General features: G+C 45.9%; 1 protein-coding gene across 1 annotated transcript in view; it reads left to right on the forward strand.

Annotated features, from left to right (window-relative positions):
• RDH10 (retinol dehydrogenase 10) overlaps positions 1-4874 on the forward strand; it is a 65969-nt gene extending 61095 nt beyond the window's left edge. The window contains exon 7 of the transcript XR_007772656.1: positions 4865-4874. The gene's annotated coding sequence lies outside the window, so the exon portion shown is untranslated. The remainder of the gene's footprint in view (positions 1-4864) is intronic.
• Positions 4875-12887: the final 8013 nt, after the last annotated feature.

Here is a 12887-nt window from a genome sequence, read left to right on the forward strand (position 1 = left end):
ACCGCAGGGAAGGAGACCTGCTTGCTCGGGGCTCCGGGAACGAGAGAGCAAACCGGGAAAGGAGACCTGCTTCGCCGCGGTTTGCTCTCTCGTTCCCGGAGCCACCCAGCAAACCGCAGGGAAGGAGATCTGCTTGCTCTGGGCTCCGGTGGGAGTTCTGGAGACACAAAGAATCAGGGCCACCCAGAATGGGGGTGCAAGTAGGGGGGGGCTCTTCAGTGCTGCCAAAGATGCGGAGTGACTGAAGGCCCCCCCGCCATTGAAATGCTGCCAAAGACCCGGACCGCTGCCGGGTGAGTACAAGCGCTGCAGCTCCCTCGCTTTGCCCCAGGCTCCCTGAATCCTCTGGGCAGCCCTGCAAAGAATTCAGGATAAGGACTCAAATGACAGGCTAGAAGGTATGTCCACCGTGCAGCTGGATGTGAGCCTCCCAGCCAAGGTAAGCAGACTGAGGCTAGCAGGGCTTGAGCTAGTGGGCTAAAAATAACTGTGTGGCAGTTACAGCTTCAACAGAGACTCAGGCTAGCCACCCACACCCAGGGGGGCAAGTGGGCCTGAAAGCCCGAGCTGCTGCCTGAGCCATAATGTCCACTCTGCTATTTTTATCATACTAGCTCAAGCTAAGTGAGAGCGAGTCCCTCTACCCAGGCTGGGAGACTCACACCCAGTTGCAGTGCAGACAGACCCCAGGAGATGCAGCTGAAGGAGGCAGCTTCAGGGAGTATCTTGGCCCTACCCAGAATTCCTTAGTGCTATAAGACACTGTGACCATATTTTAAAATGTGAAAAATGAATGATCTTTGTATGTGCTGAAAACTTAACAGCAGAGTCCAAAAATGTTCCCTAGCAGTTCAAGAGTGGGACAGGATTGAAAGGCAGGCACTAGAGTCAGTGAGCCATGTCATGTGACTGGGGGTAGACAATAAATATCTCTTACCAGCATTGCTCTGTGTCTCTCCTTTATTCCACAGCAGCAGCAGGTGTTGCCAACTGCTGTGACTTTATCAGTCTCTTGTGATATCTGATTTTTTTTTCTCCTAATAGCCCCAGCTCCTGGAGTCATTTGATTATGTGGGAACCTCAACTTTGATTCAACAAAGTAAGGGTAAGTCTACACTGCAAAGCAAATCCCACAGAACTGAGTCTCGGCACCTGGGTCAATTGACTCAAGCTTGAGGGGTTCAGGCTGTGGGGCTGAAAATAGCAATGTAGTCATTTCTGCTTGGGTGGGACCCAAGCTCCAAGACCCTGCTCCCAACCCCCTTTCAGAGTTCAGGCTCCAGCCCGGGAATGTCGATGTGGCTATTGCTAGCTCTGCAGCCCAAGCTCCACAAGCCCGAGGCACTTGACCTGGGCTCTGAGCAGTCAGTGGAGTGGATTTTGCTTTGAACTGTAGACATACACTGCCGCGAGCTATGGTAGTCAAGTATAGCTTGAAACCGTGAACCTTAAAGGACCAAAAACCAAAAGGCAAAGGAGAAAGAACCTGATTTATTATTTTTAAGCCAATCTCGTGATTTTGAGGGTCTAACTCACAAATATCTCTTCAAATGTGAACTTTACAAGGTAGCTCAGTATCATGTGAGGCAAGCCAGGCTCAAGTTGATGGTCTTTCTATAGTAAAATACAGTTTCAGTAAGAAGTTACCTCATTGAAACATCAAGGGGCTGTAAAGAAAGTTAGTTAGGATTTAATTTGTTGGGGGCTTTTAAAAAACAATTATTGTAGGAATTTGAAGGTTCAATCAGATGATACACAGAGAATTAACACAAAATGTCTCCTCTTTCCAAGCTTATTGTTGAAAGTGGCCAGATGTCATTTGTTTGTGACTAGAGAGCGGTAAGTTAGATCATGATATTTAAAAGCACCCAGTAAAAACAAAAGTACTTGGTGAATAAAGAAAATCTTTGCAAAGTAATTTGCATTTAAACAAATTCTCATCTGCCACGTGTTTACTTCTGGGAATGCTCATGCGGTTGAGTGTTACACTAGCACAACTGTTCATGGAAAGCAAATTGTGAGGAATTTTAATGCTAGCTTTCCATTAGCATTACCTCCATAAAGCCAATACATTATTCTCAGCCAATCAGACAGTAATAACAAAACTATGTGCCTATGTGTCACACCTATGCAACAAACTTTGAATTGTGGCTTTCTAAGCATGGCATAAACAAGCATTGCTGATTAATTTAATAAAAAGATTACATCTGAATTAATTATGATCTATTTACTGATATTCTATGAGCAAAAAAATGAACCAAATAAATGCTTTTGTTCTGCTCTGCTTCTGCCTCAGATTGGATTCAAACCACTGGCTTGGAGGTGAAAATCTTTATACTCAATTATCAGTGTTTGAATCAAAATTAGACTGAGTCTGCATGACTTGATTTTACTGTGTGAGGAAAAGAACTCTGGCATCTAAACTCATTAACATTAATATTAATGACTGTGATTATTTGTTAAATGCCAACAGTGTATCTGCCAGTGTTCAAGACACAAATGAAGATACAAAGGTACCCAAAGCTGATAACCGTGTAAAAGACTCCTGTGGCACCTTATAGACTATCAGACGTATTGGAGCATGAGCTTTCGTGGGTGAATACCCACTTGGTCAGATGCATTGTGGGTATTCACCCACGAAAGCTCATGCTCCAATACGTCTGTTAGTCTATAAGGTGCCAGAGGACTCTTTGCTGCTTTTACAGATCCAGACTAACACGGCTACCCCTCTGATACATGTAAAAGATGCAGATCAGATGGGATGCTGGGAGGGTAGGGACAATGTTGTAGGTGGCTGCTGTTAATAAAAATGGGGAGTGGTGATGATAGTCTATTCCCATGGGTTAGCAGTGAAGTGTTATTGAAGAAGTGGATTTTTTAGGAAGGGTTTAAGAAGAGAGATGGAAACTCAACACACTGGGTTAAAGAGGTCACTTCAGACATGAAGATAAGCACATCAGTGCATGTGGCTTTAAAAGCCACCTTAAGTGACTCTATGGAAGAGATGCTGAAAATTACAGAATTAGGTCAAGGGTTCAATTTCTATATCTTCCGCTTTTCTTAGATTCCACAAAGGTTTTCAGGAACAGAGCCATATTTATGCAATTCCTTCATTTCTTCATTTTGGGGAAATGATGAATTACTTAAAGCAATTTATCAGATTATATGTGCAAAATCACTCAAAACCTGCCTGTGTCACATTCCAAAGCAATTAGTTTGTTACCAGTGAAGAGAGAGAGCACAGGAAAGGTATGTTTTTATCATGAGCTGCCAGTTATCTGACTCACAGAAGCACAGGCATATCTGATCTGTGAGGCAATCAGAAATATTTTAACCAGCTGGAGTGGGTACATTGAGACACACAATGGATGGAACCAGTAACTGTATCTTTATAATTTGCACAAGCGGAAGCTGGGGTGACCTGCAGGTCGCTTTGTCATTCTGAAACTTGATTTGAATAAACATTCAAGATTTGGACCCTTATATGAATGCTCCAAACTCTCTGATGTCCTCTTTAAGGAATTCCTGGTAGGTCCCTAATCCCTCTTCTAATGGCATTGAGCCACGGACCAGCTTCTTTAGCTGTACTTTGAGGCTACCTACTCCCTCCTTGGACGGTGTCTCTTTGTAGAGGGTTAGCTATGACCATCACCTCCCCTTTCCAGGCAGTTAGAATTGTACTCAAATTATACGGAAGGAGAGATTCCATTAACAGTTAGAATCTGTGCATGTTGGCCCCTCCTCTCACCTGCACAGCTGATGTATATGTCCCCCATTCTCTACACCAGGAAGAGTCCAGAGACCATCTCTTGCTTTTAAAAAAGTATTAATGTACTCTACAGTAGTGCTTCCAAGCACTGTGACTGTGTCCATGCAGTGTCTGGGATGCTCAGGACCTGCTCCAGCTACCACTAAAGTCAATGGTAAGGTTCACATTGACTTTCATGAGAACTGGACCAGGCCCACATGCTGGCCCTGTGTTGTCTTTATCAGGGCTTCTCAAAGCTTCTGCCATTCTTTGATGGTGAGAATTGTGCCACGCTGACATGCTCTGGGTCAGTCACACCAGTGCAAGAGGGTCATGCCTGGCTTTACCAGCACCTGTAAGGGTTAAGCGGAATTAATTACACTTTCCCCCACTTTACATCACCTCTAAAACCTATCCTGGCCTTTTACTCTGGACAGCTAGAAGCTTGGGGCCTACATTGATCAGTGTGGGGGTTTGGTCCCTGAGAACCTTACACTTCAGTCACCTCTTCTGCCAGCCCTTACCGACACTGGCTTGCCTTCTGGTGGCCGCAGGGCAGGATGAGTAGCAGTTGGCTATGCCCATCTGTCTGTAGTCTTTTTGGGGCAGCAAGTGTCTCTTTGTTCTGTGTTTGTACAGCACCTAGCACAATGGGGTCCTGGCCCATGACTGGGGCTCCAAAGTGCTATGATAATAAAATACTAATATGCCAGCTCTACACCTGCTGGGGACCTCCCATGCCAAGAGTAGTGCTTGCCATGGGGTTTGGGGTTAGTTTCCACTCCTTTGTGCCACCTAAACAGCACAAAGATAGCAGACCAGGGCCGAGAATTGGCCCCTAGAATTATATGCCAGGAGACATTCCATGCACAGTGAGAGGACATGTGCGCTGGACCCTTTCCTCGCCCACATACTTACTGACATATCCAAAGTATTTATATGGCCCCCGTTACATTACAGCTGAGCTCATATTTAACACAGAGGTGCTGCCTTTAGCCAGCATAGGTCCAACCACGCACTAATCCTTTCTGATACTAATTGCCTGGTTGGGGCCTTTAATCTCTGCAAGCCTCACCTCCATAATATCAACAAAGATGGCCATTAGTTAGAGGCTAGATTGTAGAACTCGAAGGGCCTTACTTTGGATGCCCTCTGGGCTAAGCATGGGATGACCAGCTCAACTATATTGCTGCTGGTTTGCATCTTGTTCACCAGAGTTTAATAGTAAAGTGTCCTACAAAGCATTCAGAAGCAGTGATCATAGCAAGGAAGGATTTGTCCCACAGTGATAGAATTGTTCCACTGAAATAGTGGAAGGGGTTTTGCTGCAAGGGATTCCAAACAACGATTCACCTTCGGTCAGATAACAAGCTGGGAAAACTTCAGCTCTGAAGGTGAATGTTTTCAGAGCGTTATTAAGTGTGCGGGTTATAACAGAAACTGTGTTGCACCCTTAAGTATGGCAGTCAGGTGGGATTTTCAGAAGAACTTCATGGGGTTAGACCCTTTTCTCCTATGCTTAACTTCTTCATGTGCTATAGAAAATCCACCCGCCAGTCCTAGCATCACTATATTGCAGTGTACCTGTGTATCAGAAACACCATCTGACATGAATTCTACTCATGCATCTTGCTTGTCTGAGGAGATGGGAACATACTGCCACCCAGCCTGGATAAACGAGGCACTGCCTAACACTGTCAAACACCACACTGCATTTTCTTCAGCAGGCTTGCGCCTCTGCGATTACATCTTTAACACATCAATAACTTAGCCTCTGGTTAGTGAGGCTCGCTGGAGCATGACTAATCAGCAGATGAAAGTGTCTTTGTGGGGATTAGCTTTAATGAAAAGAAAAAGGATAGTTATTTTTGTAGTTTGAAATCTTTCATAAATCAAAGCAAATACTGACAAAGCAGGTTCATACGGTAAGAATGAAGCTATTGTGGATAAAATTAAGAGACCAGCTACTTTTATATAAATCACAGAGCAGGACAGCATTTGTAGGAGAATCCATGGGAACGAGACCATTTAACGTCTTCAGGTGTAAATAAGTTATATTTGGCCGAAGTTAAAGCATTCCTAACGAAAAACAGATGCATTGGGGGGAAGTGGAATTTATTAGTTTTTTTTTTTTTTTTTTTAGCTTTAAGAACATCCAGCCATTTCTCCTGGGCAGTGTGGCCACCTTGTGTTACACTGTGGGCGCAATCTGGTTTAAAGTCATCTTATCCAGCCACAGGGATATTTCTCCAGTGCAGAATGATCCTTCTGGGGGTAGAGTCTCCTCGCCACCAGCACCCACTACCAGCAAAGGGGGTGTGGCCAAAGGGACCATATACTGGACCAGTGCCAGGTTGTGCTTTCAGACCCTTGGTGTTTTTTTTTTCCCCCAGCCGGCATAAACTGGAGCAGTCCACAGGCTGCTCTAACTTGGAGTGGGGGCGGGTCTGGCACTGTGTGTAGAAGCCCTACCATTGGGGGGAAACCAGAAAAGTATGTGTCCCTTTGCCATTACTAAGGCACTGACTTCTTGTCTTTTGTTGTTCATTTGTCTAATCCTTGTGGATGTGACTAAGACGTCAGCTCAAAGAGGTTTCCTGCCTTCCCCTACTCTCCTCATAGGGCTTTCTCCCACATGACCCTAGGTGCTTGGAACTCCCTGTCAGATCCAGACCCTTGTGTCTTCAACCTCTCTGTCTTCAAATCCTCCCTTAAAATGCACCTTTTCCAAAAAGCTGCTGAATGTCAGCTTTCCCCCTCCCCCACTGCAGGTAGTATTAACAAATGGATGATTGCAAATCTTAAATACTCGCTTGGCAAATTTAAATATGTGAGCTTTGAAAATTCTACATACATATCATTGAACTAACAAGATATGGGCTGAGCTTCACCATTCACTCCCACCACATCTCATGGCTTCCCTCCCCTGCCTTTTTTTTTTTTTTTTTTTTTTTTTTTTAGTATATTGTTATTTCAGATCAGATTCTACCACTCTTACATTGTGTAGGGTCTTATTCACCAAGTAGCCCCATTAAAGCCAATAGGACTACTTGCTGAGTAAAATCTCATTCAATGAGAGTAAGGATATCAGAGCCGTCTCTTCATTTGTAAGGCCTTCAGAACCAGGCCTTGTTTTCAAACCTGTCTCGGAGGCACCTAGCATATAGCTGATGCTATACAAATACTAAATAATAGCTACAGTCTCTAATGTCACTAACATATGGGGACATGGAAGTCTTCATTACCATTGCCAATTTCTGCCTTCCCATACTCTCACACAATTACCATTTGAAGCCAATGGGAATTCTTCATACATGTGTTTGAAAGCAACATTTGGCCTGTATCATGTTTCTTTGAGAAATTGAAGTCTATGATGCTATGATTACTCTCTGCAATAGTGACAAAAAGGGATATTTGGGCGGGGGGGGGGGAAGGTGTTTCTGATCCTTACCACCATAGGCGACAATGGCTTAGCACCCACTGGCAGCCAAGCTCCCTCCACCCCCACCAGTGCCTCCTGCCTGCTGGTGGCCCTGCTGATCAACTCCTCCCCCTCCCTCTCAGCGCCTCCCACCTTCCATGGATCAGCTGTTCCACAACATGCAGGAGGCGCTGGGAGGGTAGGGGAGGAGCAGGAATGGGGGGTTGCTCAGAGGAGGGGGCGGAACTGGGCAGGAAGAGTCAGGAAAGGGGCGAAAAAGGCAGGGTGGAGTGGAGGTTTGGGGGAGGGGTAGAGTGGGAGCAGACTGGGGGGCAGAAGAGGTGGGGTTGGGGTGGAGTGAGGGCAGAGGCAGTTGAGCACCCCCTGGGTAAAGGTGGAAGCCACTGTGCCTGTGTTTACCTCACCAATATGCACTGCAGAGCTCTAAATAACTGTACTTCCCCTGCAGTTTTTAGATTGATGTCATGACATTCAGTAGCCACAGTCACTCTGGTGGCAATGTTAAGAGAAGTTAAGATGGATTTGGCTCTGTGATAGACCTTATCATGCTACTGTGAGGACTGCAGTGATAGGCCATGTTGGGATACTCTAGGGTCCAGGAATAAGAGGGTGGGGAGACATGCTTCCTCTGCAACCAAGAACCATGCAGCCAAAGAGAATCCAGAATGGGACTTAGTAAAAAGAGAAATAATGGTGTGGGCTTGTATTTGCATTGCCAGGCGTCTGGTTTTTGACTGGAACACTTGGTATAAAAGGGACCCTGGTGGCTCTGTCAGCACCACGGACTGGGCTGCTAAAAGTCCAGTAGATGAAGCAGTGGGACTAAGCCAGGCTCTCTGCCTGCCCTGGCTCCATGCCTTCCAGAAGCAGCGACATGTCTCTGCAGCCCATAGGCACAGGGGCAGCCAGGGAAGCACCGTGCAACACCTCCACCCCAAGCCCCAGCTCTGCAGCTCCCAGAACAGGGCTGGATTAATGGGGCTTTATGGACTCCAGGCCAGGGCCTTGGGCTAAGAGAGGCCCCACAAAAATTAATCCATAATCAGTGGTCACCAACCGGGAGCCGCCTGAGGTAAGTGCCACCAGGAGCCTGCATCCCTCACCCCCTCCCACACCTCAACCCCATGCATCAAGTTGGAACCCCATCCCACATCCAAACTCCTTCCTGGAGCCCATACCCCTCACCACCTCCCACACCCCAAACCTCTGCCTCACCCCTGAGTCCCCTCCCAGATTCTGAACCCCTTGGTTCCATCCTGGAGCCCTCTATACACCCCAAGCCCCTGATCCATAACCCCACCCCAGAGTCTGCACCCCAGTCAGAGCCCTTACTCCCTCCCACACTCCAACACTCTGCCCTTGCCTGGTGAAAATGAGCAAGTGAGCGAGGGTCGGGGAGAGCAAGCAATGGAGGGAGGCAGGATGATTGAGTGGGGGCGGACCCTCAGAGAAGGGACAGGGCCTTGGGGCAAGGGCAGGGCAAGGGTGTTCAGTTTTCGGCAATCAGAAAGTTGGCAACAGTAGCTTGTATTCTAATGATGTCAGGTTCTGATAGCAGGAATAATGAGAGACAATAGTAAATTAATTTCCCAGACGAGATTAGATGATCCATCAGAAAGCCAGTGTCATGTGGGTAACAAGAAAACCTGCCCAGGGTGTCCAGTGAAAGAGACTTGTTACTGTTGCAGAGGTGAACAGTGCCCATCGGGCTGGTTCAACGCACTATGCTGAACTTGACAGGAGCAAGGCCCTGACTGCTAATGGAGCAGCTTGGCAATTTTTGCAGATGACAATATAAGCATCTGTTGGATTTGGGGCACCCATATCCTTCTCCCTCAAACCTACTGAACCAATTTTATTCCAATCGAATCTATCTAGACTTTTACAACTTGCGCCTCCATAGCAGTAACTAAGTGCCATGCTGCTTATTGCCACGATGGCTGTGCTGTGACGCTACCAGTGTGCATTGGCTAACACACCACCGTGCACCACGGTAGGACCTCATCTACACAGCCACATATTGCATACTTCTGTTTGCACTATGACTTTATCTTCTGCCCCTTAATTCTTCTCCTTCTCCCCCTCAGTCACCTTGGGGAGATTTTCAAAGGCCTAAATGGAGGCTAGATACCTAACTCCTATTAACTGTCAAAGGGAGCCAGGAGCCAAACTGCCATTTGTGCCTCCTTGGCTATAACCCCATGAAAATCTCCCCCCTTGACTAGCACCAGGAGAGAGAGAGAGAGAGTGCTTTTTTATTGGCATTTTTGGTTTTAGTTTACATACGTTACAACTCAAGAATGCATGATATCATTCATGAGATCAGACACTGGTTCCGAAAACCTGCTTTCTAAGAAGGGAGACATATAGTAATTATCCAGGAGGAAAATGGCCTGGCTGGCTGGTATAACTGACATTCAGGGGAATCCTGTATCAACAGAAACTCAAGCTCATGTGTCAAATGCATGGGGTCAATATAGACAGGATTACAATGTCAACAGATATGCATCCAGTAAGGGAAACAAGTTCAAAACAGACCGATAATTTTGTTAATTTTTAAATTGTCATATGTAAATGATTTATTGGAGAGGAAGCTTTGGCTATTTACATGACCAGTTCTTTTCATGTGGAATTCAAATCATGTTCTTAATAAAACACACAGGAATTTAGGTTAAAAAATGTGAAACTTGTAAGAGAAAGCAACAAAAGCAAAAATGGTCTCTAGAGGATTTACTAATTTAATTTTCTATGCTCTTTTTGGTGTTTATGTAACTCAGCAGCTTAACCTCTTTGTGTGTGTATGTTTTATACTGAGTATGTGATATGATATGAAATGAAAATTGCTGAAAAGATTTTTTTTGCAGTGTTAGGAGAGAAGAAAATGACAAAATTGTATACGGATTAGAAAAAGGGAATTCTGATGAGTCTTGGATGGGTTATAGGTTCCTTGGTAAATGCTGATTCCACTCTTCAGGTGTAACAGGGTGTGATGCTCTGTACCTTGGGGGAACACCCAGGACCCCTATGTTCATCCTTGTAAAATGATTGTATGGTATCCAATGCAAAGTTTGTCATGTCGGGTGTTTCGGAAGGCTCATGATGCACTGAGCATTGTTACAACAATGTTACAGTAATGTTAGAGGTTATAATTTCATGCATATAGTTATGAGGCTGAAAATGTATCCTCATCACTTAAAATAAGACCAGGCAAAAACTCTCCAAGGGCAGAGAGGCAGTTCACACTTCATCAGTGCATGTATGGGACAAACCCAGCCCAGCCTCACAGGAACAAAGGACACTGGCCTAGGCAGCAACGGAAGAATCTGTTAGAGTCTTGAGTGAGTCACCCTCCTTTCTTTGGGCAGTTTGGGGCTGCAATCAGGTAGAGCTCACTTGACTCTGAAGGCAGGAGACAAAGCCAAGAGGGAAGAAAGAACATGATAAAAGAGAGAGATGTTTGCCATGCTCTCTCTCTTCCACCTACAACTACAGACACCACACCAAGCGACTGAAGTGCTGATCAAAGGGGAGAGTCTAGCTGTAGAGCAACCAGCCAGTCTGTGGTGAGAAGCATCTAAGTTTGTAAGGGCACTGAAAGTCTTAAGATGAGCTAAGAATTCATTTTGCTTTTATTTCATTTGACTGAATCTGACATGTTTTGACTTATAATCACTTAAAATCCATCTTCCATAGTTAATACATTTGTTTATTCTACCTGAAACATTGCATTTGGTTTAAAGCCTGTCGGAGACTCCACTTGGGATAACAAACCTGGTACATATCAATTTCTTTGTTAAATTGATGAACTCATATAAACTTGCAGCATCCAGCAGGCATAACTGGACACTGCAAGACGGAGATTCCTAGGGTTGCATCTGGGAACAGAGATATTGGCTAGTGTCAGTTGGTTGCACAATCCAAGGAGCAGCTTACATGCTAGAGGCTGTGCGTGAACAGCCCAGGAGTGGAGGTTCTTCCAGCAGAGCAGATAAGGCTGGATCTCAGAGTCAAGGATTGGAGTGACCTAGCAGATCACCAGTCCAGATAACACCAGAGGAGAACATTATATAGGTATTTATCAGCTACTTATTATAGCACAAATTCTTTTCTCACAAGGTGTAAATCCAGAATAATGCCATTGACTTCAATGGAGTTACTCCAAATGTATGCCAGAGTCATGGAGAGCAGAGTATAGCACAACAGAAAGCAGGAGGGATAACATCCCATTTGATTTCCATGTTACTTGCTTTCTTAACTAAAACCCTGGATTTTAACTCTTGGAGCACTGAGGCCAAGTAAGTTGCTGTGGGAAGCTGAAGAGAAGAATATTCTTCCTTATTGTTTGATTCTTTTTGTCCCCCATCCCAGGGAGTACTCTGATTGCCCGTGACTGCTGATCCCTTCTTCTCCCCTAGAACTGACACAACATCCTTCCAGTTGCCTGGCCTCATGCAATGCTCTAGAAATATTCCAGCCCAGCTTCCCAGTTGCTGGCTCCCTTCCTGTGCCCTGACTTTCACTCTCAGCTCCTCTCCCTCTTCTTGGTACCTCCAACATCTGCTTCTCTGACTTTTGCATTCTTCCCCACACCTAAAATCCTCTCCCTGACCTAGTCAGCTGTGCCTTACCTTCACTGACTTGAGTCTCTCCTTAAGATGCAACTCCCATTTCCCAACCTTTCTGGTTGGAAAATGGTGGCAGGGGAGGCAGGACTCATGTCAAGAGGACTGCAGTAGATTTCTGGCTGCAGAGGTAAGGGACTCACTGCACATAGACATTCCCATCTGCACTGTCACAAGGAGACACTGGTCTTTTAAGGGGGAACATGACCAGTGCATCTGTGCTGCATCAGCTGACCCAGCTTAGGCTTTAAAAGAGGGCTCCTGGGGCTGGGGAAGGAGGAGGAGACCCAGTGAGCAAGAGGTAGGAGGCTGCAGGGAGCAGGACTTTCAGAGTCTCCTGGGAGGGGAGGCAGTGGGAACCTGTGAGGAACTGTTCTGAAATGGGGCTGCAAGGTGGGGGAAGTCATGTGCAGTGGTGTTCAGGGAGCAGGATGCAGAAGCAGCAGGCCTGCCAGGGTCCCCTAGAAGGGAAGCCAGTGAGTGCCTGAGAGATAAATGGGGAAATTCCCTTGGGGATTGTAGCCCAGAGTGAGGTAAGGAAATGTTTTTGTTGGTTTTGCTTACGTTTGGACACTAAAACTGCCTCAAAGAGATTGTGGGTGTGCCAGTGGATCATTTGCAAGCTGGGGAGAAGTGCCGCCTTGTTATATATACCTCTGCCTGAAAATCCTCCCTGACCCCAGTGCTAGTAGCCCTTGCCTCATGTAAGCAAGGTCTGAATGAGCTCTCCCCTGATGGCTAGTGATGAGATGAGGGGGAAAGGGTTCAGGATTAAACTGTATTTAGATGAACACACCTACTCTGTGTAGGTATCCAGAAGATAGATCTGTGTTGCCCAAGTGCTCAATTTTGGCTGGTGTTGTCCAAATCATTTTAGTACTGAATGCAGGGGTAATGAAATGTTGTTATCCTGCTTGTATGAGTCAAGGGCAGCAGAACTGTGCTTAGCCTGTCCTGATTGAGGGGCTCACCCTTAACTGAACTGAACTTGTTAAGCAGGGGTTTGGATGACAGAACCCGAGGGGGGAGATGGTGATGTTTCTACCTAGTGGTTTGGGCTCTGTCTAAGAGTCAT

The sequence above is a fragment of the Gopherus flavomarginatus genome, chromosome 2 (assembly GCF_025201925.1).
Source record: "Gopherus flavomarginatus isolate rGopFla2 chromosome 2, rGopFla2.mat.asm, whole genome shotgun sequence".
NCBI classification, from domain to species: domain Eukaryota; kingdom Metazoa; phylum Chordata; order Testudines; family Testudinidae; genus Gopherus; species Gopherus flavomarginatus.